Source organism: Manis pentadactyla, chromosome 14, assembly GCF_030020395.1.
Source record: "Manis pentadactyla isolate mManPen7 chromosome 14, mManPen7.hap1, whole genome shotgun sequence".
Lineage (NCBI taxonomy): Eukaryota > Metazoa > Chordata > Mammalia > Pholidota > Manidae > Manis > Manis pentadactyla.
The window spans coordinates 68101504-68113552 of record NC_080032.1 but is presented as its reverse complement, the minus strand read 5'-3'; the positions used below and the strand labels follow the sequence as shown (position 1 = coordinate 68113552).

The 12049-nt window shown below is 49.3% G+C and overlaps 1 long non-coding RNA gene across 1 annotated transcript; it reads left to right on the top strand.

Annotated features, from left to right (window-relative positions):
- The first annotated feature begins 735 nt into the window (after positions 1 to 735).
- LOC130680535 (uncharacterized) lies at positions 736 to 7229 on the top strand. The gene is made up of 3 exons (XR_008993558.1): positions 736 to 926; positions 1710 to 1813; positions 4780 to 7229. It is a non-coding gene; the product is annotated as an uncharacterized LOC130680535 (long non-coding RNA).
- The last annotated feature ends 4820 nt before the right edge of the window (positions 7230 to 12049 follow it).

Sequence of the window (12049 nt, the reverse complement as noted above, 5' to 3'; positions counted from 1 at the left end):
TCCCGCCGGCTCCAGGGGCCTCCCTCGCCAGGGACCGGCGCCCTCTTCCTCACGCAGGCCTGTGCTCCTCGCAGCGGCAGCTCACGGTAAGCGGCCACCCCCAGGGGGCGGGCGGCATCGGGTACGGGAGGGATCGGGCCGAGAAGGTGTCCGCTGCGGGAGGCTGCAGGCTGGGGCGCCTCGCTGCGGGGTCTTCGGCCGGGGGCGCAGTCCAGCCCTCCGTCTGCAGGTGCGCCCCGAGAGGCGGCAGCGGGCGGCGGTGAGCGGGGTCTGCAGTGGGCCGCCGCGTGGACGGGCTGTCTCCATGTTGGGGCGTGGCGTCTCCAGCTGCGGGAGGCGCGTGAGTCTGTGCGCGAGGCGGACCTCCGAGGCTGCCGTTGGCAGGTGGCGCAGCCAGAGGCGAGGGCGAGGCGGCGGGATGCGGGGTCTGCAGTGGGCCGCAGCGTGGACAGGCTGCGCTCCATCGTGGGCCGTGGCGTCTGCAGCTGCGGGAGGCGCGGGTGTCTGCGCGGAGCGGATCTCTGAGGTTGGCGGCGGTTGGCGGTGTCGGTTCCGGGGTGCAGGGGCGGCAACGTCGTAAGGGTACGGAGTCCGCCCGCAACCGACGCCCAGCCCCTGCCAGCGAAAGCCAAGGGCCTCCGACGCAGCTTCCCCCCACCAAAGCGCAGCCACCAGCCCAGAGGCCGACTCCCGGCTGTCCCCGCCAACTGGTGCCTTCCGCTGACAGCCGCCCCGGATTTCTGCCGCCACCACCGCTGTCCAATGCCTTCTTCCCGCTGACGCTGACCTTCGCTGCCTTTACTTACGCTCACTGACGCCGAGCTCTCTCCGCTGCCGGACCCCCTTAGACCCCTGCCGCCGCCACCTTGCCAGCATTCCCTCGTTCTCACGCAGGCCTCGCCAACTTGCAGCAGCCTCAGCTCATAGTAGGTAGCCGCCGACCCGTTGGCTTTTTGTTCAGGGAGTTTGGGGGTGTTGCATGGGCCCTGGGAGGAAAGTGGAAAGCTGTGCGTGGGCGTTGGAAAGCCATGGGCAGCGCAGGCACCTACCCAACCAGGAAGGTGACCAGGTCTTATCCAGGAGCTCCCCAGGCCCGCCAGCTGCTTTGACTGCAATGTAACGGTTTGGGTGTCCGGTCCATGGGTACGCGGGCATGGGCGCTGCGAGGGTGCATCCGCAGGGGCTTGGGGGCCTTCTGTGCTTCCCAAACGGGTCAGCGCGCAGGAGTTCAGGGGGTGTGTCAAGGTCCCTGCGGCTGCTTGGCGGTGGCCTGGCCCCCTGGTGAGTGCGTCGTCGTGGTGTCGGGTTCCCTCGATGTGTCGTAGCTCTTGCACGTGTGGTGGTGTGTGTGTGAGAACACTGTGCGGCCTGGGACAGTGTGTGTCTCTGGGTGCCTGTGCACTAGGAGAACTTGAGGAAGGCAGCCGGCTCACCACAACCGCCTAACAGAGAAGTCAGGTGGGGAGACTTTGGGGCAGGCTGCTGAGGAGATTGAGTTCAGCAGGGAGGCCCCTGGAGCATAAATAGTCACAGGTGAGAGCATCCTTCCCACCCCCTTCCACTAGGCAGGTTGCCTGCAAATCAGGGCTTCCCCTGTGACCCACCCTCCCTGCCTCTGAAAAGAAGCTATCTGCTAGTGGACTGTCCCTTCTTAGTGGAGAAGCCCAGTGGGTCAGGTTCACCCTCTTAATTTTTGTTTTCCGTACAAGGTCTCCACAGGGAACAACTTCATCTCTCTGAACTCATGAAAGTTCTACTTGACCCTTTTCTGCAAACATCTGCTGCTCTCTAGCTCCAGGGTCACACGAGGCGGGTAGGTAACTCCTTTTAGCTTCCTCAGCAAGCCACCATTCAGTGTCCTTCCCAGGGTTCATCCCATAGCATTACAGAGAGCACAGCTGTTCTCTGAGAAACCTCCATCCTGCTTTCCATGGTGGCTGCACCAACTTGCAGTTTCCTCCCAGAGCTGCAGGTAGTATTAACAATACTACTAATTTTTATTTTAACGTTAATATCGACCATTTTAATTCTTGCATTCCATAAGCATGAGATGCTTTCCATTAACTTGTGTCACCTTCAGTTTCTTGCCTCAGTCAGTATCTTAGCATATTCAGAGTACAGGTCTTTCACCTCCTTGGTTAAACATCCTCTAGATCTCTTACTGCTTTTGCTACAACTGCAACTGGGATTGTTTTCTTACATTCTCTTTCTGCAAATTTGTTTTTTTTTTTTTTTTTGTAGATAATTATTTTTTTTTGAAGGGTAGTTGACACACAGTATTACATTAGTTTCAGGGGCACAACACAGTCATTCAACATTTATATACATGATAATTCTAGGTACCAGCTATCACCATACCAAGTTGTTACAATATTTTGACTATATTCCTTATTCTATACATTACATCCCGGTTGCTTATTTATTTTACAATTGGAAGTGTGTACTTTTTTTTTTTTTGTGAGGGCATCTCTCATATTTATTGATCAAATGGTTGTTTACAACAATAAAATTCTGTATAGGGGAGTCAATGCTCAATGCACAATCATTAATCCACCCCAAGCCTAATTTTCGTCAGTATCCAATCTTCTGAAGCATAACGAACAAGCTCTTACATGCAGAACAAATTCTTACATAGTGAATAAGTTACATGGTGAACAGTACAAGGGCAGTCATCACAGTAACTTTCGGTTTTGCTAATGCATTATGAACTATAAACAGTTCAAATATGAATACTCATTTGCTTTTTATACTTGATTTATATGTGGATACCACATTTCTCTATTATTATTTTTAATAAAATGCTGAAGTGGTAGGTAGCTACAAGATAAAGGTAGAAAACATAGTTTAGTGTTGGATATGGCTTTTCTTTTTCAAATTTCTTTTAGGGGTTATACAGATTTTTTCTGGGGAGGATATATGTATCCATGAAGTAGATAGTTTTGCTTCTACAGTTCATAAACATCACTATGTATTATCAGATCCAGATCCCATAAGTCTTTGGGAAGTTCCAAATATAAGCTATAAATAAAAGCCTCACTCTTAAAATCTTCTGGTAAGGAAACCCATAGATCAGTTTCTTCTCCATGTTCCTGGAGACTAATCCAGACTACCGCTTTCACAAATCTATGTCGAGTTTACCTTTCCTTAGAGTCCTTTATGAGTTCTAGGGAAACTGGAAGTTCCTTGGCCGGGGTCCTCACCTGGCCCTGGTCTGCTTGCCCACTGTGCCCGGGCAGTGGGGCAGTGCTCGCAGGCGTAGGCTTGCACACGTGTGGGCAATGGGCTATCACTGACTCTCTAAAGAGCTCTGCCCAGGGCTCCGGGGCTGCCGTGGCAAAGAGTTGGGAGGCAGAGGCGGAGACGGAGACCCGGAGACGGGCTTGCTGCATGCAGACTGCCCAGGAGGCAGATGTGATGCCAGCACTCACCACCACGTTGAGAATAAAGCTCCAAAACGTTCCCCTGTCATTTTTCATTGTCACCGAGTCCACAGTGAACATGCCTGGGGCTGAAAACCTCACGCAAGACAGTGTAATTTCATGCTTCTACTTTGAATTATTCTCTATTCTCTTCTTGTGGATTTAATTAGTCTTTGAAGTCTTCTTCTAAGTTTCTTTTCCTTTGCCCCCTAGTTTCTGCCCATTCCTTCAGGACTTGGGATCCATCCACGGAGCTGGCCACGTTCTTTTCTTTCACTTCTAATAGCACTTCCTCCTCTATTTCCTTTGTTCACTTACTAGAGCTTTCCCCTGGGGTAAGTCTTATCCACTTAGGTCCTCTTCTCAGTAGAAGCTCGTAGGTACCTTCTCCAGCATCTGCCTTCTTTCTTTTCCTTTCCTTTTTTTCCCACCACCAGTGGAAATCCATCTCCTTTATTTCCCCCATTTCTCCCTAAAGCTCTACTAACCCCCTTTCCCTTCCGGCTCCAGGTAGCTTCCTTGAATCCATTAGAACAGATGTTACCAGCTCACCTTTCAGTTTGCACCCTTGAAGCCAGCCCAGCTGGCCAGGCTACATGTTTTTGTGACTTGTTCTGGGCAGTCCGTCTCTCTTTCCTCCAGCAAAGACAGCATACCAGGCAGTTACAGTTCTATTCGGTTTTATTTTCCCTGCCTGAGTGTTTGATTTCACATTACACTCAAATGATTTCTTGAGCTTCATCTTTTGCAGGTCTTTAACCTATACAAAAAGTGTAGGAAAACACATCAGGCTTAAACAGTTCAATTTCACTCTTCCTGATCTAAACCCCATAATGGTCAACCATTATTGGCCCTACCAAGAGGGTCACTACCTCATCACATCTCATTAACTAAATTGTAATGTATTTAAGAGCAAGGTCTTTAGATTTGACCTGCCCAGTGGAATCACCAAGAAGTTTCTGTAGTATCCTGATCCCTTTTTCCTGATAAAGTCTCTAAAATAAATTTATCTGGTGATCTGAACTTACTTTTCACACTTCTTACTCATTTCTAGGAAGGTCTGCAAATCTGTACTTTGGGTGCACCCATAATGCATTGAAAATCGCATCCTCTATCACAGGTCTCAGACCACAGGGTACTTCAGAAGGTACTGCATGATTGCTGTTACCAGTCTGGACAGCATAAGAGAACCTCTTACTATGTCCAGTTCCTTATGTTATTTGGATGAAAGCTGAGACTTAGACATACATGGTTATATGCCATACATACATCTATCTAGTGTATAGTGTTATACAAATAGTTCTATTCCACCATTTCTGATTCAGAATTTTCCTAAATTTGGGAACTTCATCGTTTTCAGTCTTCAGACCCGTGGATTGGGACTCCTTTGTTTACATGGATGGCTGGTTTTCTGGACAGCAGGCCTGGTGACTGCCTGATCGGTAAAGTAGGAGACTTCAGCATCTGAGACCCTACCGGGTCTTCTATGTGATTGCCTCCGTGAATGTTCGTAAGCGCCCTCAGAGCACTGTGGGCGGGTGCTTAGGCTCTGATCGTAAGACGCCGCTGTTAGACAGCAAAGATTCCTGGAGGTTCTTATCAGATAATTTCTTGGGGAGGGCCCCGCTCATGCCGCTGCCCTTGGAGTCCTGAACATGGATTCCCATTCTGGCTCTTCTGCTTGATAGCTGAATGATGGATAGCCTTTGAGCCGTGGTGTCCTCATCTGTAAACATGAGTATAAAGGTACCTCCTTCATTAGACTGTTCTCATAACTCAGTGAGGGCTTTGGAAGGGTGTCATCATTACAAATGTCTATGTAAATGGTAGTAATTTATGCTTCTTTGTATTCCTTCCTCTGCCTTAACCTCCTTGGTGGAGGGTGGTGGGCATGCCTGGCACCCAGCACATACAATAGACAGTGATAAAGAATGATTATGAAAATAAAGGACTGAGAGAAGTCTGCCCCGAGGTAGAGAGGGCAGCTGGGACACAAGGATGAGAACTGTGTGTAGAGAAGTGGAGGAGTGTACAGGTCAAGTGAGGGAGCTGCCTCCACCTTCTTGTGGAGCGTGGGGTGCCAGCAGTAGGTTTATTGCAGAAGGTAGAGAGGGAATAGGTTATACAGCTTTTTGATTGCAGTGCTTCGTTTTGGAGGGGCTGGGACAATATTAAGACAATGACGAGTGTTAGGTGCCAAAAGAGTAGACATGTGATTGTGGCAGGCATTGGCAAGACTCACTGAAGGCAAACTGGCCCCAGTCACCTCCTCTGCTAAGGGCGACCCTAGTGTTCTCCTCCGGTTTTGCCCATACTCACTCTAGTCGCCTCACTTGGGGATGGGGGTCAGTCTGAATGCCAAGTGATGGGTTAAACTGGTGAGCCAAAGGGACGTGGATGTCAGCCGGGGAGCTGGGTCACACTCCGGGGCTCTGCAGTGGCGTCCCCATCGTAGCCCCTCGCCCTCTGCGGTCTGCACGGAGCGCTGGCCATCAGAGGCATGCACTCGAAGGCGCTGGGGTTGCCTCTGAGCCCTGTAACCTCGGGTATGTTCCCAACCTCTCTCTGAGTCTCAGTTCCCTACTATTATCTACCATTACTGGTGAGTCACTTACACAACATTATGTCTAATGTTGCTGTTTATTTTTTTGTGTGATGCTTAAGTAATGACCAAAGTACTTGGTCACATTTAAAGGTTCACACAAATCGTTCCTGTAATATTTTATGAGGAACTTTATTTTAAAGTTCAACCATATTTTATGTAACAGGTAAGGAAAGTATAGTGTAAAGAGGTTAAATGAGTGTTAAGGTAATTAGGGGCAGAGGGAGGAACAGAACCCAAGGCTTCTGTTTCCAGGAAGGGCGTCGAGGGAGTGCAGAGGACTGTGTGAGCATCTCTGGACAGGTGAGCAGGTTCTGAAAGCAGAGGACAGCAACGCTGGCCGTCAGGGGTTCTTTGTGTGTGTCAGGCGTCGGGAGAGGAGAGAACACTGAATGAAGACCTTTGTAAGTGAGTTGCCGCCTGGCCCTATTCCCAGAATGCCCGCCTAACTGAAACTGCCCACGAGCTGTCCATCCATAAATCTCTAGGTACATTTAATAAAGGAGTTTGCGTGGATGATAGGGAAATGAAGGCAGGAGGAGGTGAGGTTCTCACCAGTGAGGTGGGACTCCTGGGGAGGGAGTCTGGGGAGCTGGGTGAGGGGAGCCGCAGCAGGAGGCGGGCGCGGGGCTCCAGCCTTAGTGCCCCTGGGGCCAGCAGGAGCCGCCCTCTGTGTTCAGGGTACAGATTCCTCCAGGTCAGCCACCATCTTTAGCATGTTTTAAACACAAGGCACCTCTTTTCAGGGCTTCGGGATGGCTGATTCCTACATCCTTTAGTAACGTTTTCCCTGGAAAGTGATGGACTGAGACAGGGACACTCGGGAAAGAGGGAGAGGAGCTGGTGAAATCCCTCACAGTTTGGCGTGTTTTGTGGACATACAGAAGTTTAGTGCCTCTGCAGCTTCTAGCACTTCTCCCCGCTCCCCCCCTTCCTCCCGCCTGCATTGCCTGTGGGCATTTTAGGGCTTGTAGTCAGCCAGCCCCTGCCCCTCCCTCCTGCCCACCTAGGGTTCCCCAGCTCAGCCTCAGGATGTCTGTGACTTCCTCAGGGGAGCACAGGTCATTCTGACATCTGAGCAGATTGTTCTGATTCCTGCCTTCTCCTTGAGTTCCAAAGGGCGCAGCGCCATGCTGACTGGAGCTGGCCTGCTCCATCATAGGGGAGCTGAATTGTGAGTTTTCAGGATTTTTGTGAGCCAGTGGATATCACACTGACAACTTGAAATTGTCCAAGGTGGGTGTTCTATGGGAACTGGCAAATGTTACAAAGCAGAGCCTTTTTTTCTAGATAGTAAACTCTTGTCAGCATACTGTTAGCTAAGGAGAAATCAGGGTTCAGTGTAGTCCTTTGGAGTGGCTTCTATTCGAGTCCCCAGAGGCCCCCAGAGCTTCCTGAGAAGGTCCACTGACCTAAAACCCTAATTCACAGTATCCACGTGCTTTGGAGGTTGGATACCGTGGGAGAAAGCGGCCGAGGGAACCAGTACTGAGCACGGCTCTGGGCTGTGCCCGGCCTGCGTCTGCTCTTGGCCACCAGTGCCCTGGCGTGACTGGAGGGAACTGCTCTGGAGCAGAGTGGCCACGTTCTGTCAAGGGATGGCGGGGACAGGCCTGGGAATCCAAGCCTGCTTGGAAGTCCTGTGCCAAGGCTCTTCCCTTCCTTATCTTTGCATGGCAATCACACGAGACCCAGATGTCAGACTGTTGCTAATTTTCTAACAAAGGCATCTGCTGTTTGGCAGGTACCCAGGTATCTGACTGCATGACTTTGAACTCACCTTGACCTTCTTGGTATCATCTGGAGGCCCTTGTACACGGGCTCTGCTTTTTTCTTACAAAAAAAACCTTTCTCTCCTTATCCTCCTCCAACTAACTAAAACAAGTTACAAGAAAACAAAAATGAAGAAACCATACAACATCAACAAAACCCAAATCAAACCCCCCTTTTAAAGAAAAAAACCCCAAACATTCTCACCAGTCACCCCAGGGGAAGCTGACTTTCTGTCTTCCATAAAATGATAGAAACATGCTCTTGAGAAAGCACTTAACACATGAACATGTATCCTCCCAAAGCTTCATCTGCACGAAAATAGACACTTCCTCTGCCTCCATTTCTGGTTTTCCTGCCCAGAAGTCATTGTCATTTGGTGACATCAGAACTCAGGGTTGCTTTAAGGATGGCTGCTGGTGAGGGCAGCAGGGTGTGCCAGTACCGAAATGTCCCAGGAGCAGGGCAGGCTGGGAGCTGAGCTGGGATGTGGGAAGGCAGGACAAATGGCAAAGGGCGTGCTCTCCGAGTTCACCAGGTTGAGTTCCTATGCTTGCATTTCTGTTAGGGTCCAGACAGGGCAGTCACCCTGCTCCAGGTCATCCCATGAGTGGGTGTAGAAACGGGACAGAGATGGAGTATGTCCCGTCCAGAGCTGTGGCAGGTGGCAGGGCTTGGACCAGACTGCTCTGCTTGCAGTAGAGGCACATGGTGCTCAGGGAATGGGGGCAGCTGAAACATGGCCTTGCAGGGGAAAGAGTACAGCATGAGATTTAAATATGTGGATTCCCTGCTATCCTGTCAGTCATGTGTTAGGAGGGGCTTGGACTAGATCAGGGATTGACAAACAGTGGCTAAATCCAGCCTGCTGCCTGTTTTTGTACAGCAGGTTAAATAAGAGTGGCGTTTACATTTTTAAAGGATTGAAAAAGAAATTTTAGAAAATGACATCTTCCTGACATGTGAAAATTCTATGAAATTCAAATGTTGGTGTCCATAAAGCTTTATCAGAATACAGCTGATTCCATTCTTTCACACGTTGTCTGTGGCTGTTCTTGGGCTCCATGGCTGAATTGAACGGTCGTGACAGAGACCACACGTGGTCTGCAAAGTCAAAAGTATTTTCTCTTCACAGAAAGTTTGCCAGTCCCTGGATGGAGTGGCTCTGGAAAGTCCTCGTAGCTTTCGCATTCTGGACAGGTTATGGCACTCGCCTCTGGGGTCTTCCCACCTCCCCTTTCAGCATCAGTTCTCCTTGTGAATTTGCTGTCTGTTCCTGCCTCTAGCTCTTGAGGTTGGATCAGGCCAGAGGGTTGGGGAGCTTAAAGCCCTGTGCTCTCATGGAAGGTGCCTCAGTAGGGGGACCAGAAGAATGGAGGAAGGTGACTCTGGACTTGGAACAGAAAACTGTTTCTCAGTCATTATAATCACATTTGGATTCACCAAGACTTAAGCCAGCATACTGTAGTTGCCTTCAGGTCCTGAGAAGCTCAGGCTTATGGCAGAATTTCTAGGAGGCTCAAGACAAGGAGCAGCCTCCGTGAAGGGTCCTGAACAGAGGAGACTCTCAGGAGGAGAAAGGCCATTTCCTCCTGAGGTCATTTTTCTGCTCTTTGCCTCCGTGTGTTTTGGAGCAGATCAGGAGACCCAAGTCTGGGAAGGTCTGTTCCTGCAGCCTGGAGAGGGCCTGGGCAGGGAGAGGGGTCCTGCTGGCCAACTCCTCCCAGCCCCAGGGCACCAGGGCCCAACTTGGACCCCAGCCTTCCTCTGTGATTGCCCCTGTCCCTTACCCATTGACTGTTTACTGCTGGACAAGCAGCTTCATCTGGGGCTGTTTCTGTAACCATGAAAGCTAAGCAGCTGTGAAAATGATTTCAGCCACAGCTTGTGGGCAGCTGGTACCATGCTACTGTCAGCATCCACGGTCCATGGAAAATAAAAAGGAGCTTTTGAGAACCTATGGCATGTAGGATACAGGGCTAGAGGGGAGGCGCAAGTGTGTGTCAAGGGCACCAGGCTCTGTCTCCACCCCAAAAGCAGTGGCCAGTCCCAAGCGTGCAGATTTTAGAGCTGTTTGGACCAGTTTCCTACTGAGCCGGGAATCTCCTCTCCACCTCACCTGTTAAGCAATGTGGAGTCTTAGTACTTCCCCCTAAAAAAGAGCTCCTCTCTCTGTGATGACCGCTGTCATATTCCCCTCAACTCCCCCAGCCCCTCAGAACATGCCTGGGCTTCTCCAGGCTGAATATGTCACTTGCCATTATTTCTAGACCCTCCGTTCTCTGCCTTTGGGGGATACCTTTCAAGAGCTATCTTGATGTAGGAGGAGGAACACAAGGTTTGCCAGGGGTTTGAATCCTGGCTCTTTAGCTGTGTGACTTTGGAGAAATTACTTCTACTCTCTGAGTCTCAGTTTCCTCAGCTACAAAAGGAATATAATTACTTTATAGCATAATTGTGATGATTAAATGAGATAAATGTGTGTTATATGTCTGGCACAAAGTTAGTCCTCAAAAATATTATTTAATCCCACCCCTGCAACCAGTTGCTTTCCTTTCATGTAGCTTCCAGGAGTTACACGATATTTCAGAAATGGCCTGAACAGTGCAGAGTACAGTGGGACCATTCATTGCATCCTTACTTAGGAGAGCAGTCGTCTTCTCATGCAGCTTCATGTGACCTTACCTTGTGTTGTTCTTTGGGGCATTCACACTATTGGCAGAGCAATACTGGGTTGGGAGTCAAGACATCTGGTTCTTTTCCGGTTCTTTCACTCATTTTCCCAATAAGTGTTTATTGAACTCCCACTGTGTACCATGCACTGGGGGCACACCCCAGGGTGGGCACAGGTGCTGTAGACTCAGATGTGTAATAATGTGCCAGGGAGGGACAGAAACAATAAAATAAAGACAAAACAAACAAATCAAGTTGGATAAGGGATTGAAGGAGTTCTGATGCTAGCGGTGTAGGCTTGATAGAACCAAGAGATGGATTCAGCTCTGCTGTTTCCAGGCAGTGCTCAGAAAAGCCCCAGGAATTTGGGAAGGTGCCTGAGTGGTCTTCAGAAGGTGTTTTTGAGGGATGAGTTGTGGGGGGTTGACTTGTCTTTGCTGTCCTCCTACATAGAGCAGTACCTTTTAAAAATTTCTTTACTTGGCCTCTGTGTGAAATTCTGATTGCTGAAATTGTTGAAAATGTTCTGTTTAAGAGAAGCTGGGGATCCTCTATACTGGGTGGTCGCTGGGCTTTCTTCTACCTCAAGGACTGCGGATTGCTAGAATATTTTCATATGAACTGTTGCTAAACTAGGTCTCCTCATTGTTCTAGTGCATAGTGCTACTATGAATGTAGCATTTGTATTTATTATCATGCATTTTTATCTTCTTAGTTTTGGTCTATTGATCTAGTAGTTCGAGATAATTTTGCAACATTAGTTCTCATACCCTACATATTAGTGATGCTCCGCAGCTTTGGCTTTTCTGCAAATCTGTTTTTTATCTTTTATATCTTCATCTAGGATGTTTATAAAAATGTTTGTTATGATGGGGCCCAAGGCAGAAAACTTCAGTTCTGTAATGGAGACTACCTGGTTGATCTAGCCACGGTCAATAGCCTTTGCATTTTATGTGTTCAAATGGCTATAGACCCATCTAAGTATCATAGTACCCAGTCAATATTTTCTTCTTATCTCCATGCCATCTCATTTTCCATACTTATTTAATTATCTGTCAAGGTCTAGGATTGCTGCTGGGGAAATGAGATGAATGAGGCACCAGGAATTCACAGCGAGTAGGCAAGATGGAAATACAAACCAATTACCCTAGCAGTGGTGAGAGCTAAAGGTCAGTGTGAAGCAGGATGCTGGGAGGAAGTCCTCAGCTCTGCCTGCCAATGTCAGGGAGATTTTCTCAGTCAAGAAGACATCAGGGATGTTTATTCAAAAGGGGACCATAAAGAATGTCCAGAGTCATATGAAATCTAGGTGAGTGGCACTGATGGCATCCTTCTGATGCAGGTACTCAATACGTGTTTCTGAAATTTAGTTTTAAAAAAGGGCAGGAGGCATTGACCAGGTCAGGGAGCAGATGAAATCAAGGTTGGAGAGGATGGAGGTGTTCGCTGAGGGCCTGGGGTGCTGGGCTAGGCAGGAGCAGGGAGCTTGGAGAGGAGAGACAACTGGTGGCAGGAAGGTGTGGCCGGGCCTGCTGTTCAACTGGAGAGTGGGACAGGCAGAGCGAGGCAACAGTGCTTTGCTTGT